The sequence below is a fragment of the Cupressus sempervirens genome, chromosome 5 (genome assembly GCF_028749045.1).
Source record: "Cupressus sempervirens isolate cs-2001-9-10 chromosome 5, ASM2874904v1, whole genome shotgun sequence".
Taxonomy (NCBI): Eukaryota; Viridiplantae; Streptophyta; class Pinopsida; order Cupressales; family Cupressaceae; genus Cupressus; species Cupressus sempervirens.
In genome coordinates, this window is record NC_143122.1 from 315,371,406 (window position 1) to 315,390,091 (window position 18,686).

Consider the following 18,686-nt stretch of genomic DNA (forward strand, 5'->3'; position numbering starts at 1 on the left):
TCATATTCAGACGAAAAATACACTAACATACGTACCAATGCAGGACAAAACTGAAAACAGCTGGCTACATTTCTATAGAAGACTTGAATGCAAGAAAAGGAGGCAACACATTCAAAGGAGATGTCTTAGTTGTCTACAAAGTCAACCTTGACAAAGTCAACAAAACATGAGAAGTGCTACGGGCAGACCTAACAGATCCTAAAGCAGAGATGACAATAACAGTGACTGTTACTGAAAACTTAATCCACCAATATGAGGACAAAATAATCCCGGGCATGGGTGTCTCTATAAGTGGATTTGAAATTCAATCAAAATCAGACTATGATAGAGGTGATTGTGATTGCATTCTTGTACTAAATGAAACAAGCATTGTTGAAACAATCAATCGCATATGCAATGACTACAATTTCATCCCCAACACTACAATAAGGAACCTGTTAAATAGCACAAGCAACTACCCTATTGGAACAGTAGGTGCATTGGTCGTTGCAGCACAAAAGCAAGGCAACCTCAACATTCTAGAAATAAAGGATGGTCATTCTGAGGAAGACAGAGCACATGTAACAATTAATACAAATTACTTCTCCAATTGTACTTTTTCAAATTAGCGCACTATTTATTATGGAAATATTCAATTCAATATTTTAAAGTCTATCTGTATATTCTACGCAGTTGGAAATCCATCCAAATTTTATTCAGCACTACATCTCAGCAGAAGAACATCTTGCTCGAAATGAAACACCAACATGGCTTTTTAGAAACATTGTAGGAAGGACAGACCGAAAACAAACACTTCGAACAGGCCTATCCACATTTATTTGCAAGCTAAATGACAAAATGACATTGCAAATGTTACATGACATAATGCAGAAAACTAGAGAGGTAAAAGAAAATCATTGTTGAAATGTAAACAATTGTTGCTATAAAATGTAATTGACACTTAGAAACTGTACTTTGAAACAGGTCAATGGGAAATTGAAGATTGCAAATCCATTCTCCAATCCATTTGGAGCATTTTGTCCACACTGCCAGCACAAATTTGAAGGATATGGAATCCTCGAAGAAGAAACTGCACACTGTATTGGATGCAAGCAAGATGTCAACTATGTGCACAAGTTACACCTCAAGACATTGCTTTTTAGTGAAAATAAACAACCAATCCAGTGCTTCATTGACAACATGATGGTTGACCAATTAATCCCAGCACTCCACAACATCAAGTATCATGAATATATGCAGCAAAAATCCAAAGTTGTATTCATGCTGATGACAACAAAAAAAAGTGTTAATTAGCATCCAATGAAAAAAAATGATAGCGGAGAATTGTTTGGGACCTACTCAATAAACCAGCCTGTGTGTTGTTGTTGCACCGACATATTAAGTCTAAACAAAACTGCATGCTTTCAAATCTATCCCCTTTGCTCATGTCACATGCATGAAAATGGCATTCACAAACATGCTCGGCAGAATTCGCATGGACAGCCTTTTCCTTAACTCTCCATTCAAACCGATGTTATTTTGTTTAATGAGTTGTTAATATAAACTCAACTATTGTCAAATAAAACTTAGCCTTTCATAACAGAAGCATTAATTCCAGATCAATATCAGATAAGGTGAAATTGCTTATGAATTGACATCCTTGGAGTACTTTTGGAACTAATTTATCTCCAGTAATTTTTGGAGTGTCATTTAGAAGTGGTAACCAAACATGAGTAAGCTAGTGCATCTACAGTTGCAATGCCTCTTCTTCTTGTTCGTAGATCTATCTCACCCTCTGACTTCACGCTAAATCCTCTGACATCGTGTCAGGAGGCATCATTCCTTTTAGGCGCTTGGCAGAGGGATTTTATTTTTACTTTGTCTAAACTTGACGGTTCAACCACTCTGCCAATGTGGAGACCAATGAATTAAAGGAGAACAAAAATTATCTCAGCCTAATTTAACTTGCAGATGCTTTTGGATGAAAAGATTTATGCCACCTTGCTACTTTACTAATAATAGTCTGACTAGCAATCAATATAGGTGGAGAAACTCTAGTACCCACTTTAAAAAGCTATTAAACCAAGACCCCCATCGAAGCAAGATTTGAAAAGATGCGTGCACCTTTGGGAAAAGAGCAAGAGGGCTAAAAATATTCACTGTTTTTTAGTCTTAACAGAATTCACTGTTTTTTAGTCTTAAATACCTTTTGTAAGTTTCCGCTTACTCACAATCGCGCTCAAACATAATTTCTTTGTATTCTACAAAGAGTCATCCAAGCGCATGAAGCAATATTCAAGCTTATTCTACCACCAGAATTTGTTAATTGTAAGTTGTCGTGTCTTAGCCTGCGCATGCAAGACAGATACTTTGTTAGTTTTGTTTAATTACACTTTTCAACTTTGTGATGAATAATTATGTTTAGACTCTTCCAACATATAGACACGAATATGTACATGATCATGTTGCAAGAGACATTAGACAAATTTGGAAGAAAATATTTCTTACCAATTAACAATACTTAGTAATTTATGTTTGCCACATTTGAATATGTACTATTCGTAATCTATCCTAGTATACAAGAAAAGAACGATTGTCTTAGAACAAATCATAGATACTATACTGTTTATAATCACTAAGATATAAATATATATGCGCAAGCATTACAATATAGCTGTAAAAACTGACTATAGAGAATTCAATGAAATGTTTCAAGATTTTTGCTTATGCGTGCAAGCATCTTCAACATTAATCTCTATGTGCAAAAACTTTTGTATATTCACAAAGATCTTATAGTGGATGCAAAGATGCAGGTATATGTTTGAGGAGTGTGCTTTCCATATTATTTATCACACCCTCAATTTCAGATAACTTGCTTTTTAGAATACCAATCTCCAAAATTATCTTGTCATTAATTGACAAAACTTTCTTATCGACATTATTTGTCAAGAGAAGAGTTCCATATGCTCTGCAACCTGTATTATGTTCTGCTGCATCCACAAAATTGCTTTTGTAGTCCACTGTTTCATTCATACTATAGAGACTCATATCATAGGTGCTTGAATCTAGTTCTTTAGGTCCACTTTTTGTGTTCCATGGGAGCATTGGTTTAAGCTTGTGGTTGTTCATGTTGTTGTACCCTACAATTTCTGAAAAAATATAATTAGATATCTTTCATGTTCAAATGTATTTGATTCACGTTTATTTGTGCAAATGATTCTAATTACTTGGCTACACTATCTAATATTTTTCATTGACTATGATTAGAAAATGCATCAAAAACGGTAAAAGGAAATACCATTTTGTTGTTGTAGTTCCTGCCGTCATGTATTTTGAATTTTAGCTTAGTGTTGAGTTGAGAGAACTTGCTAATTTTGGTAATTATTACTATTCGATTTTCTTGCATTTTTTTTTATTTGAGTAGGTAAATAAAGCACTAAGAAGGTAGAATTAAGTTGTTGTGCAATAGAATACAATTGTCGATTTTTTGTATATATTTTTTTCACCTAATTTGAAGATATGAATTCTTTGATTTTGTATTGGTTAGGGCAATTAAAAGAATCAATCTTCTAAACAATAGTTTTGAATTGAACATGTTAATTGTAGCTTAACCTTGGAGAAATTATTAAGAGATGTTTTAAATCATGATTCATTACTATTGTTTCTAGTATTTGAGTAGTGCTTGTTATCATAAAAATATCCAACAAAATGTAAATATGGCAAATCTTGTTTCCGTAGTTTAGATATGTAATCTTTTGTGCATTATCTGAAAATGAAACTGACCATTGATTCTGTTTCAAATTACATAATTTATATCGAAACAATCATAAAAGCATTGTGCAAAGTTAACAAAGAAGCATTTGCATGATATCCATTCACATGCATCATAACAGTAGAATTTCTATTGATATATCATATGCATGATGTATGCATGAGAATAGTAAAATTTATGCATATGTATCACATATGACAGTAACAAATAGTTGTTTCATTTTTTTATTTACTTCATGCCATCTAGACTAATTTTATAGATACAATGCTATAGAGGGTTACAAAGAAATGATCCCTGATTAACAATTTACAAATATGTCTGAGAATAAGATACATAGTTACAGTCATATTTGGTATAGTATTCAAGCTAAGCTATCAGTGGAATATTGTCTGTAAGCATATCTACAATATAACAATGTGGTTTATTATAGTTTGATGCACTTTGTAACAAAGCTTCTTCTAAAATAGTGTTCTGTAGTTTTTTTATTCTTCTTTGTCCTGCAATGTCAACAAAAAAATCAAGTTACATATTTGTTATTGGCATATGAAAAATTTGTGCAATAATTTATGTTTTTAGTGTTTTGCTTAAAGTATTTGTAGGCTTACCTTTTCAGTTGCTTGATTGGTCTGAAGCAGATTGACATGCATAATTGCATTGGCTTGGGTCAATGTGAAAGTTCCTTCAATGCAAAGCTCTCTTAGGATGAATACAACTCTGGATTTCTGCTGCATATATTCCTCATACTTGATGTTGCAGAGTGCTGGGATTAATTGTTCAACCATTGTGTTGTCAATGAAGCATTGGATTGGTTGTTTGTTTTGACTGAAAAGCAATGTCTTTAGCTGTAACTTGTGGACATAGTTGACATTTTGCTTGCATCAAATATAGTGTGCAGTTTCTTCTTCAAGGATTCCATATCCTTCAAATTTGTGTTGGCAGTGTGGGCAAAATGCTCCAAATGGATTGGAGAATGGATTTGCAATCTTTAATTTGCCATTGACCTATTTCAAAGTACAATCTCTAAGTGTCAATTACATTTAATAGCAGCAATTGTTTACAATTTAACAGTGGTTTTTGATTACCTCTCTAGTTTTCTACATTATGTCATGTAATATTTGCAATGTCATTTTGTCATTTAACTTGCAGATAAATGTCGACAGGCCTGTACGAAGTGTTTGTTTTCTGTCTTTCCTTGTTATAATATTTCTAAAAAGCAATGTTGGTGTTTCATTTTGAGCAAGATGTTCTTTTGTTGAGATGTAGTGTTGAATGAAATTTGGATGGATTTCCAACTGCATAAAATATGTAGAGTTTAAGATTTTGGATTCAGTATTTGTATAGTAAATGCTCCAATAATTTGAAAAAGTATGATTGAAGAGGTGATTGGTAGTAATTGTTACCTGTGCTCTATCTTCGTCAGAATGACCATCCTTTATTTCTAGAATGTTGATGTTGCCTTGTTTTTGAGCTGCAATGACCAATGCACCTACTGTTCCAATAGGGTAATTGCTTGTGCTATTTAATAGATTCCTTATTGTAGTGCTGGGGATGAAATTGTAGTCATTGCATATGTGATTGATTGTTTCGACAGTGCTTGTTTCCTTTAGTACAAGAATGCAATCATAATCACCTCTATCATAGTCTGATTTTGATTGAATTTCAAATCCACGTATGGAAACACCCATACCTGGGATTATTTTGTCCTCATATTGGGGAATTAAGTTTTCATTGACACTCACTGTTACTGTCATCTCTACTTTGATATCTGTCAAGTCTGCTCGTAGAACTTCTCGTGTTTTGTTGACTTTGTACACAACTAAGACATCTCCTTCAAATGTGTTGCCTTGTTTTCTTGCATTTATGTCTTCTATAGAAATGCAGTCAACAGCTTTGACTTTTTTCTTGCATTAGCATATATGTTAGTGCATTTTCGATGTGTATATGAAATTGAAATTTTTTTGAGAAGAAACAAAGATTACCCTTTTGTAGACAGTTCTTGCCTCATTTGTGTAGCCTTTCCTGCTCTTTTGTTTGCATCCATTGATTCCTGTACATAAATTGTGGGTAGGAGAAATTGTCTTAGTGCATTATATTTTTTGTTAGGATGCAAATATTTTGTAATTTGTCTAAAGCGGTTATTGAGTTTTAAAATTTGATGTTAATACAATAATTAGTACAATATTGTTAATACAATTGTTTGCCATGGACTATTCTAAATATTTTTATTTTGAACATTGTAATATTGGATATTTTGTTTGTTGTAGTATGTAATTTTGTCAGTGTCAAGAAATGGAAAAAGGAGTTGTTATCTGATTTGCTTATTTAAATTGGATGGATTGTTAGTAATTTTAGTAATGTTGGTTGAAATTATCATTTGTTGGATGGATTTTGAGCACTGTTGTTAGGTGATCAGACCAGTATGCTTCTGATTTGTAGATGTTGCATATGTTTGTAGTTGTATTGGACCAAATGTGGTCAATAAGTGAGGTATTAATATTGTCTATATGTTGTAATAGAAATTTGAGTTCGTGGTGTTGCATGTAATTGTTAAAAGTTTTAGCTCGAATGCTGCTTGTTTGCATATTTATATTGAAATCTCCCACTATGTACAATATGTTATTTTGGTCTGTGCTATTCAATATATAATTTAGAGCTATTTGTATTTCGGCTATAGTGGTGTTTGGCCTTGCATATAAGTTGGTAATATTAATTTGATTGTTGAAGCTTGTTATTCTAATTGTCAGTATTTCTACGTTTTCTGTAACGTGTTCTTTGACCTTGGTTGCCAATAATTCTTTTCTTGTTAAAGTTAGTAAACCATGAATACCATGAATAGAAAAGCCATTGTATTTGTCACTAAAAGATATGGAGTCATTAATTTTGTCATTGACTTCCTGTAGGCATAAGATGTCAGAAGAGATGATGTCATAGTCATTTGAGAGGTCAAGTAAATGTGCACAGTATCCGCAAGTGTTTAATGAGAAAATGGTCAAATGTTGTGATGATTTGAAGCATATGTCACCATGTTTAAGCTTCCATTGTGCAATTGTAGTTAGTCATTCCATCTCTTTAATTATTTTTTGCTTTACTTTGAAATTTTTCATTGTAAGTGGCTTGAGCAAGTATAATTGATTAATTGTTCTTGTTTGTGAAAGTGATGTATATGTGAGGCCGTGATTTTTGACTCCTGTTGGATCAAAAGCAAGTGCCCCCATTGTTAGTCTTTGAGATCGATGGATAGTACGAGCACATGCAAGTTGAATTGGAAATTGTTTTCGTATTGTTATTTTTTTATTTGAAGTCATTTTAAGGATTGGTCTTGCAATGCATAGAATTGGTACCCAATCTTGTTCAATTTTGTCATTGTAATATGTAATATACTTTGCTTTTTGTTGTTGGCCTATGTTTGTATCATTGAATTTGATCCATACAATATCATGGTTATTATTTCTAGTATATAATTTGAAAATTATGTCAGAGCCATTGACAATACCATCTTGCGTGTTATAGTTTCTTGAATAGATTTCTATGAGAACTCCTTCCTTTACATTTATTTTAGTAGGGAGGGATGTTGTATGAGCATAAAGTCGCAATGCATTGTAGTTTTCCTCAAAGTGATCAATTGCTCTTAATGTAATTGTGCTTCCAGGCATATTTGATAATGTCTTGTTGTTATGTTTATCTACATCTGATCTCCTGAAGAATAGGAAAGGAAGACTAGGGTCAGTTGGTATTGGTTTTATGCAATGCTCATTAAGGTATTCTATGTCTTCTATTGTTTGTTTATCTATACGGATTCTATTTAGAATGTCAACAAACACAGGGTCTTTTTGACGCGTTGTATCTTTTAAAGAGAAACATTTTATATTGTCACTCCAAAAATTGTAGGGCATCAATTCTTTACCTGTTGGTTTGCTTTCAAAAACATTTGAATCTAGAACTGGTAATGCTTGGTATAGGTCACTACAGAAGACTGTGTCTAATCCTCCAAAATAAGTTGTCAGTTTTTGCATGATGTCACACAAACGTAAGTTGATGTATCTCAAGAAAGAGGATCCCACTAAGGATATTTCGTCTATGAGTAGGATTTTAAGGTGGCAGTAGTGCTTACACATCTTGTCAAGTGTGTCACTATTTAAAGGGATGAATTCAAACTTATTGAATGGTATGTGTAATGCAGAATGTATGGTGACACCACCAATGTTATAGGCATCTTTTCCTGTATATGCAATTATCAATCCTTTTGGTTTGTCAGGATCATCATTAATGTCATTACTGTATAGACGTAGAAGTGCATGGTAAATAGCTTTAGTTGTAAATGTTTTTCCAGTGCCAGCACCACCTGTCAAGAAAAGGTGTATTGGTGTGGCTCTATCTTTTTGTTTCTTGATTATGATGTCTTTAACTATCATTTGTTGCTCGATATTCAATGTTCGACATAAGTTGAAATAGTCAGTATTATTCATTATTTGAGGGTGTTTGACAATCTCAAATCCAACATATGATGATGTACACATGTTTTTATATGAATTTATTGGAATATCTATTGATATGTCATAATTTTCATGTATTGTGTCATTTTTTTCCTGTTCATTTGAGTTTTGTCTGTTGGACTCTTTGAAATGTAGTTCATTATCCTCTTGTTCAATGTTTCCCCATTTGCTATTGATATTGTGGCAGAACTTTGTACGGTTACTTATAATAGTTGTTTCATGATGTGCATATGCTAGTTGCCAACAGCTGAAGTTGTTAAAGATTCTTTGAATACTTATTATAAATGGAACATATAGTAGGACCTGTTCTCTATAGTAGTTTTCTAGATCAATATGGATGTTGTAATTCATAAAATGTATAATAGCAGGTTTTAATTTTTTTCTAGTACAATGTTTACTTGTATAGTATTATGAAACAAATTCAACAAAGCATATGTGCTTTAGAGTTTCTGAATGATTAACATAGTAATGTAGTGTAGATTTTGCCATTATATTCTCAGATTCATCTGGCTCTTCTCTCAACTCTTTCGAAGATCTAAGGACAAAAATGTGGTCATCATCAGGTCTTGTGTCAATAGATATACACCTTCGAGAACTTTGATTGAGTGGCATTGAAAGGACTAAATGTGCAGCTTGTTGTGCTGACATTTGTTGCAAGTTAAGTAAGGCATTTCCTAGTTTTCTTATCATGTGAAGTGCATCTATATTATTTCTTTGGTGGTCTTTTCAAATGCGTTTGAATGCATTTGTCATTGATTTGTCTACTTTTTCCATATATGAGCTGCAATACATAGCTGCAGCATATGCATTCAACACAAATTGTGCATCTGTATTTGCTGTCCACAACATTGGCATTTTCTTTGAAAAATTGTTGTTCCATATTTCACAAGGTTTTCATTTCAAAAATAGAGTAGGCCTATCTAATGTTGACCTAATTGAGTTGACATAGTCGTAATTTGTCAATTGCAGCTCATTTAAAAACATATCATATGTGAATGAACTATCATACTTTGCTTTTTGTAATGTTGAGAATATGTTTATTGCATTTGTTGATATTGTATCAGAGCTTTCTGCTAAAGGTTCAAGTATCATTATTTGTGGAAAGGGAGGGATAGGAAAGTTGTATCAACATGTTCTTTTTGTTGATCTTTTGCATTGTTTTGTATGATGATGTATTTGCAAATTTGCTAGACATTGTTCTAAATGCTTTGTACTACAGCTTATGTACTTATTGACAAAATTAACTAGGTCCATATTGCTTTCTCTCCCATAGATTGGTGCACTATCTACCCAAATCAAAAGATGATCATGTTCATTACCTCTGTTCTAAAATTTTGTTACAGAGAAGAAATCAGAAACTCTACCAAAGAACGACATGTCACTCATTATTAATTTTTGCATAGCTTTTATTCGATGTCGATAATAACATGCACATGTTACTGGGTCTTTGCGAATGAGTGTATTTATGTCAATATTACTTTCACAAGTTCCTTCGTTGTTGTCTCTTTTCAATTTATCTATTTTGTGCAAAGAGTGTAGAGTTTTTGTTAATGGTTCCCAATTTTGTTCTGCACTTGTAAAGGTAAGGAAAAAAGTTGGTGGTCCCAATTGACATATCATAGCAAAGGCATTTTTCTTAAGATGTTGGCAATAGTCTAGAGATATTCGTATTCTTTTGAAGTCAACATATCCAATGTCTGATTTCAATATCTTTTCCAAATTTGGCTTGTTTTTAATGTCTCTTGCAATGAGTTTCCTTCCTTTAAGTTGACCTTTTCTAATTCTGATCCACATCGTTGACAATACTTGGTGTATTAGTATCTTCACTGCTTTGAAAAAAAGATTTGTTGTATGGAGTGCAAAATTATGATGATAGTTTAGGACTTCCCATTGTGCACATTTTTGATAACTTAATTTTTCTAAGAGATGACTATTGCATGGTTCTCCAAAAAATAATGTAGGAAAATTCATTTCCTCTGCATATTTGTCTTTGAATATTCCTATTGGGTAAGATTATTCAGCAAGTGCTATTTCAATAATTTTTTCGTCCATGTTTTGTATGCTTCTTGAATCTGTAAATCCATGTATTAATGTCTCTGATGGGTTAGCATTGTTGCTATCACTTTTTGAATCGGAATCAAATGACACAGATTGACTTAATGTTTTATCTTGTTGTTCTTCCTCCAATAATTGTAACCATGCATCATTGATTTCAACACTTTCTGATTTGTACAATGTTGTGTTTTCCAATTCATGAAGAGCTTGCATAATAATATTAGGTCTTACCATTCCTTTTTGAAAGGCACTTTTATATTCAAGTCATCGCTTGAGTGACACTGCAATAGTTGACGTATTATTCAGTGATAGGGGCAAAGCATTTTGTACAATGTTCAAATTGACAGGCACATTTATGATAGATCCGATTAGGCCCATTTGTGATCTTTTGTGTCCTAGTTCCCATATTTGAGCAAAAGCAATTCTTAAGGACACTAGTCTTTCTTCTAATTGACTTAGACATTTTACATGTGGTAAAGGATTATTTGTTCCAATGTTTTCTAGTGTTGCAAACTTTGGAAGCTTTGACTGTTTGAGAGATTTGTGACACATTTTGCATATGTTTGCATTTTCATCTGGGTAATTATGTTTGGTCAAAATTTTGTATATGTCTTTTTCCGTTGGTCTTATATGTTTGATATTTGTTTTAAAATGCAAAGTGTGACAAATTCCGCAAGTATATTTCGGAGTGTCTTGTATTTCAAGTTCATATATTTCTATTGTTGTTCTCTTTGATCTTCTTTGCTTTCTTTTCAAGTCATTAGCTACTAGTGATATAGGTGTTCATGATATAGGCAAAACATTGATATTGGATTGTTGTTGACAATTGTTCAAACTAGCTTTATTGAATATTGGACTACTTTTGTTGCTTAGCATTTTAGCTCTAATGAATTTTTTTGTGTTTCTGAGTGATTGTGGAATGATTTTATTGGCAAAATGTATATCTTGTTGCTTTGTACTATTTTTATGGCTTGCGTTCATTTCTTGTTCTGTAATATTATGTTTGTTCAAGGTGTCCATATTCTTACTAGGCAATTCTCTAAAGTTATGAAAATTGATCATATGGTTTATGCGTTGGACCGATTGTAGTTGTAGAAAAGGTTCAAACTGGCCATTTTTAGGATTTGTGTCATGAAATAGTATACAATAAGGTTCTGTGTTCAGCGTTTTATTAAAGTCTATGTATTGCTTTCCTGTTTTTAATGAAAAGATACAGATACGAATGTTTAACCACTTGGAAAGCCAGTGAATGCAAAATATGTCTCCCCATAAACTAGTTTCGTTACTATTGTTTACTTCTTTTGCAGACAAACACATTCGTCGCAAGTAAGTGTTCTTGTCATTTACGTTATGGAGGTCTTTGATGAGTAGAGGGTGCAACTCATGATTATATGCATGTAATGCTTTTGGATATGCTTTTGCAAGGCACATGGAAAAATAGTCTATTGTACCATTTCGTAGTTCTTTGGAGGTTTTTGTAAAGTCAAGTAAGTATTCAATAGAATCAAATAAGTAGTCACGGACATTGTATTTGAATTTTTGCAGTCTACAAAGTCCTTGGTTTCCCAATTCTATATCAATGTTCCATGATCGATTTTTATCAGTCATCTTGACAATGTGAACATTTGATCATCACAAGTTGCAGTTAACAAATATTTGTTGATAATGTGCACTTGTACTTAATGCATTTCAGACATAGTAACTTCTAACATATGATAATGCTCTTCATAAGAAGTTGAATAAATGCATTCTATGAAAGTAGTCACATTTGTTATGAATTTTTAACACCTCGGTTAATTTCTAGTTTCAATGTCTCACCCTGTACATCAGACACATATACTTTGTTAGTTTTGTTTAATTAGCCTTTGCAATTTTTTGACTAATAATTTTGTATACATTTTTGCAACATAGAGATAGGACTATGTAGATGTTCATATTTTAAGAGACATTAGAAAAATTTAGAAGCAAATATTTTCAACTAATTAACAATACTTGGTAACTTATGTTTGCCACATTTCAACATGTACTACTCATAATCTATCCTAGTACAATTGAAATCCTAGATTTTGACACCAAGGTTGTACATAGTTCGCAAAGGGAAATTGTTTGACAACAAATGATACACACTATACTTTTTGTAGTCAGTAACATATAAATATATCTATGTAACCATTACAATATAGCTATAGAAATTTAATATAGAGAATTCAATAGAATGCTTGAAGATTTTTGCTTATGTGTGCAAGTATCTTTAGCATTATTCTCTATGTGCAAAAACTTTTGTGTATTCACAAGCATCCTATGGTGGATGCACAGATCCAGCTATATCTTTGAGGAATGTGTCTTCCATATTATTTATCACATCCTCAATTTCAGATAACTTGGACTTTAGAATACCAATTTCCAAAATTATGTTCTCATTGATCGACAAATGTTTCTTATCAATATTATTTGTTGGGAGGAGAGTTCCATATGCTTTGCAACCTGTATTTTGTTCCCTTGCATCTACAAAATTGCTTTTATAGTTGACTATCTCATTTATACTACGGAAGCTCATATCATAGGTGCTTGAATCTAATTCCTTGAATCCACTTTTTGGGTTCCATGGGAGAATTGGTTTTAGATTTCCGCTATTCATGTTGTCAAACCCTACAATTTCTAAAAAAAATACAATTAGATATCTTTCATATTCAAATGTATTTGACCAAAGTTTATTTGTGCAAATGATTCTAATTACTTGACTAGACTATCTCATATTTTGCATTGACTATGATTAGAAAATGCACAAAAAATGGTAAAAGGAAATACCACTCTCTTGTTGTAGTCCTTTATATTGAAAGTGCTCATATTTCCAAATTCCAATAGCATTTTTCAATAAATCTGAACCTCCAACATTGGAATTGTACATTGAGGCTTGTTTCCCTTGAAAGCTTGAATGCACATTGGGAGTATTGTCCAGTTTGTATACATCATTGATGCCATCATTTCCAACAGAGTTATGGGCAACTATGTTTGGCACTAATCCTGATGTTGCATGTATATATGATGGTAGATAACTAGCTTGATGTTCATTAGGAAAAATTGTTGATGATTGACAATGTTTACTTTGTTCGGCTGAATCAAAATTATAATTTGTAGGTGTCATTAGACAATGCAGATTGGGTACTAGCATGCCATCAAATGGGATCTGATCTAAGGACGGTCTTTGTGATACTATGCCATCTTCTATCTTAGAAAATGTTGCATAATGAGGCTTTATGTTTTCCTCTTCATGGATTGGGGTTTGGTAGATTGGATTTTCCATTTTCAGTGGCTTAATATGCAATAATGCATCATTGGTTTCTATCGTTGTTTTCCTATAGCAATCTACACAGTCTGTTACTCCTCTCATAGAGAGTGCAGCTTTATCATATGCATCTGCAGCTTCTTCTAGTGATTCAAATGTTCCAAGCCAGTGGTGATGCTTAGTTTGTGGATCCCTTATCTCCGCAGCATATGTACCCCAAGGACGTCTCTTGACACCCTTGTATTTCCTATGCCTTGGACATTTTTTGCACCTGGTAGACAAGTTTTTTCTTTCTTTAAAAGTGGACGTGTCTTCATTCTCCAAATCTATAATTGTTTTTTCCTTGGAACAAGCCATCTATATTCTTGGTTCTGTAAAAAGAATTCACCATTTAGACAAAGGACATGAATTGAGTGGATGAAAGAAGCAAAGATAATAGAGTAGAATCTTCCTACTCTAATGCTATGTAGAAGAATACAAAATGTATAGCACAATTTGGTTATTTTGAATATAGTAGTATAGATTTTATTAAAAGTAATGAAATCTATTAATTACATCGGTAATATCCAAACCAACTACATTGGACAACGAATCAGAGCAATAAAAATAGTTTTTTGCAAATGAAAAGAAATTGCAAATGGCTGATTATCATTGCCCAATAGTTCAATTAGTAGAAGAAATCAAATCTAAATTAGGCAATGATATAGATTGATAAATGCAAAATAAGTTCTAGTATAGTAATTGCTTGATTAATCATGTGAAGCATCTAATTCTAAGGTGGATTAAATCATATCGCACATATTTCAGATAATGTATGTGCTTAGAATTCAAAATTTGAAACTGGCATTTCAAATGTATAGTTATTTGTATCTTGTCTCCTTTGAGCTTCTACATATTACATATATTTCTCCATTATGTACAAAGTGGCATAAAAAATTATTACGTCAAATGCCAATATGAATATGAACAAAGGTGTTTCCTTGACAGTAAAATATAACATTAAGAGAATGCATATGTTAAGTAGTGTGAGCAATTCAGGTAAAGACATGGTGCTCTCAGAAATCAATAGAACAATTTCCATTGGAGAAATTGTTTGTATATGTGACCTTGAACTTTATGTAGCTTGATTATGTTTGCAAAGCTTGTGCACCCTGCCATATAGAATAAAATAGATCACAACTATATAAAATAAAATGAAAAACTATGAGATCAAAACAGGTTGATGCTATATCAAGTTATTATATGGCACATGCTGCACCTTAGTCCAATTCCTAGCATTTCTTGCCAAGCTCAAATTAGTCCTATAATCAAAATCAGGTCTGCAACTTGAGCTAAATTGTGAATATCAAGCCAAATGATCAAGAAATGTCAAACACCCAATTAGTTGCATTCCCCTATCAAAATATCAAGTACCTGAGGGTATCCAATTGACATTTGGTTGAATCTAAGCATATAAATGTAGAGAAACATACCAATTCTCAAGATGGAATTTGACAATGATCATACAGAATTATTAAGGGTTCTAAGTTAGCTTGACTTAATTTAATTGCTTTTCACCGATTTAAACTATGGAGGAATGTAACCAGTTCAACAATCTATGTTAATGGGTTTTCTACAGTTGCTTGGAGCACCAAGTAGCCAGATTTGCAGGGGAGAATGATTAATATGCGCTGAAACCTAAATTTTCCTATCATGTGTTCAAGTGTTCTGTAGAGCTATTTTTTTAACACTGAGAAGAAAGGATTTTGAAATATAGAATAGGCAATTGGTATCTACCTGATGCATAAGCAATACAATCATGGTGCAATTCAGGGTCACAGGAGTCACCTGATGTGCTACAATAGGCATATTCTGTAGCGAACTTTGAACTTGGGCAATGCCTTAGTTGGTCTTAGCCACATACTTCATATAATCATGTTTATGATGTTTTCGTGCTACTTTTGCACATTTTCGAGCGCACTGCAATGCATGTTAGCAAAGTTATAAATAATATCAAACACAAGTATAGTATTCTTTTTTAACTAAAACAACTTTCAACACATCAAAATGATCTAATGGTTGAAATCAAATTTTAATTTAATAAAACCCATACCACTTTAATTGCTTAAGTTTTCGTATTAATACTAACAATCACAAGGTAAATTATGCCTTACAGGGATTCAAATCTTGCTAGAAAGGATGGAAATGAAGATATCAGCAACAAAAATTATATAAATAGCACACAAATAACAAATAGTTAGAGCGGATAAATTCTTGTCTTTCATTGGTTACAAAGAAAGTTATGAACGTTTGAAAAACAAATCCAAATGCAGTTGGCAAGAATAAAGCCACCATTTGCAACCATGCTTGCATTCAGTGTTCTTTCAACTTCAACCAAGGTTTGAAGATGGATAATGAGGAAAGCTTTTTCTTCAAAATGAATACACAGTATATGCCAAAGAAACCAAAAGAAATTGATAAGGAAAGTTTGAATGATGCTTACGTAAATAATACAGTGATGTCTACAGAAGCGCACTCATTGGACTAAACAATATAATTGTGTACTGTACTGAATTTTGTTTATATATTTGCAATTCATATACACTAAGCACAAAATGAATTTTTAAGAAGAACATAGTTTGAAAAGAGGAAGTGATGTATTCTTTGAATATTACATTTCAAAGGAGAAAACATAACATTCCATTTTGCAGAATATAAGGCAAGCATTTTGACTCTTGTTTCAAAATACTTCTTGCTTGCCAATGCAAGGGGTTCTAAAGTAGATATGTATGGAACGAGGTATCTGAGAATGACATCATACTCCCAATGGAGGGAGTTGAACGTGTGGTCAAGGCTTCAGAGCTCTTTAAGGAGTGCTCTGGTACATATAATGCATAAACTTTTCCTTTTACCAAATGAACTCTTTTGCTCTAAATTTATTGATAATTGTGTCTATGTCATCAGAAAAGAATCTATATTCCATAAAAAATGTGAGTGCAACAAGTACAACACAAGGATAGAACAATGTTTATAACAAAATCTGAGAGTGGGACACCAAAAAGAAAGAATGATTGTAAAGCAGAAAATCCAATGCACAATGAGTTACAATTTGCCAATATCAAAGTTGCTCATAAAGTGTGTGCATTATGCACCAGAGTTATGAATAGAAATGAAGACATGGGTAACATGAAAACAAGATCTAAGCCTACTCAGTATCACATCACAGCAAAAAACAAATCACCCAACTTAGTAATAAGTACCAACAGAAAGAAAATGGCTTTTAAGCCCAAGTTCATTGATTCCACAGTTCTTGGTGACTTTAAAAAAAAAAAAAAACAAAGAAGAAGAAAAAGAAAAATTGTCAAAAGAAAGCGAAGCTGCATAGAATTCTACAGAGTCTCATTGATGATGAACATTCCCTTGCTCAACAAAAGCACAAGATGACACGAGTCAGAGCAAACAAAGCAAAAAGACAGTGAGAGCAAAGGAGCCAAATATCAATGAATCCTTGAGCATGTTTAGTTTGTTGCACTTCATCTCTTATGGGCCTCTATCAGTAGAAAGTGATAATATTCTAAGCATTACATCTCTGAAAGATGGTCAATTTGCAGAGGCCAAGAAATAGTCTTTATTTACTAATTCAAAGAACAAAAGTCAATGTTGTAATAAGGTTGTTGATTGAACTCTTGGAGAGGAATTGGATTGTATTCTTGAGGATCTACACATCATGAATACACAAAGAGTAGAAAAGGAGTATTTCAGTGGGAATATTGTCGAAATAAAAGCTCATGCTGAAGAGATGGATCCTGTTCTCACTAGGTTGGCTTCCTTCGATGCACAAAGGTATGTTGTATGTCATAAGAAGGTTTTAAAAGTGAAGTTAGCAATCTTGTGAATAGTTCCCCATTATGTTAGAAGTTGGATTAGATTAAAAAGGAACCCAATTGGAATCATTTGAAGGTTTTCTTAAATTGGTGAGTGTTTTCTTTGCAAAGAGTCAAATGTAGACGTGGATGTTGTTATTGAGAAGGGCAATTGTGGCAGGGGTAATATGAACAATTGCGTTGGAAGATTGAAGCATTGAAGAAAGATGTCCATGAAAGCTGAAAGCTCACTGAAAATTGTAACTATGCAGCTGAGTTCGAAGAGTCACTATCAGTCAATTAACTAGTATTGAAAATATCAAAAAACATTCAAAACAACCCAGAAGAATAAATATTTATCCAATTAGAAGATAAAACTTGACAATACTCTTGTTTGCAACTATGGTCCCAGAACATCCCAAACAAAAAAATAGCCCTTGAACTGCATTTTGGCTCTTTAATACATTTAACTATGCAACTTAAATCGTAATTGATGTAGTTAATTGCCAGCATGAAACAATGACCCATGAACTCAATGTCAAGAGGTGTCATGGTTTTACAGTTCTTTTACCCCCAAATTAAACTACAATTGCTGAGGAGATAAGAATAAAATAACAAAGTAAGGATTCTTTTGCAACTTTTGCTGATGATTTCACAATATCACAGCTGTGAATCTATTGTACAATAGCAGGGTGGAAACACGAATGTTGTAGACATTGACTCTCTCTATTAACCAATGGATTACTTGGTTTTGTATCATGATCCTATATTCCTCTTCTGTTGTAGCTTAATCTCAAGCTATTAGTACACAAGTATAAAAGATTATGTTCAAGTTCCCTTATGGTCCAAAAGATCTAGCTATTGTGTACAATTGCCATTGAGGCTTTGAGACAGAGGAAAACTATAATTGCCCAAACCAATTTTCAATTTGCATGAATTTGTCATAAAGTAATTGGAATTATTATTGTTGAAGTATCGTATGATACTTGAAACCAATCATTATAGATCATATGCAAACTTGACATGCTTCGCAAACTAGGACAATAATTATGTCTAACAAAGACATTGTTCAAATTTGTATCACTTGCTCTAAAAGTTGGTTGACCTAGTCTATTGTGTACTATTTGGTATTTTTTACATATTGCAAATGGCAACATAAACTTATGGATATGGAAATCTTGTGGAGTGGAAATGAAAATCTCAGAGAGAAATAAACATTAATACAACTTTCATTGCATGGAATCAAAACACTACATGAA

At 32.8% G+C, this 18,686-nt stretch overlaps 1 pseudogene; it reads left to right on the plus strand.

Annotated features, from left to right (window-relative positions):
- The first annotated feature begins 209 nt into the window (after positions 1–209).
- Positions 210–17,648, plus strand: LOC149555910 (uncharacterized; annotated as a pseudogene).
- Positions 17,649–18,686: the final 1,038 nt, after the last annotated feature.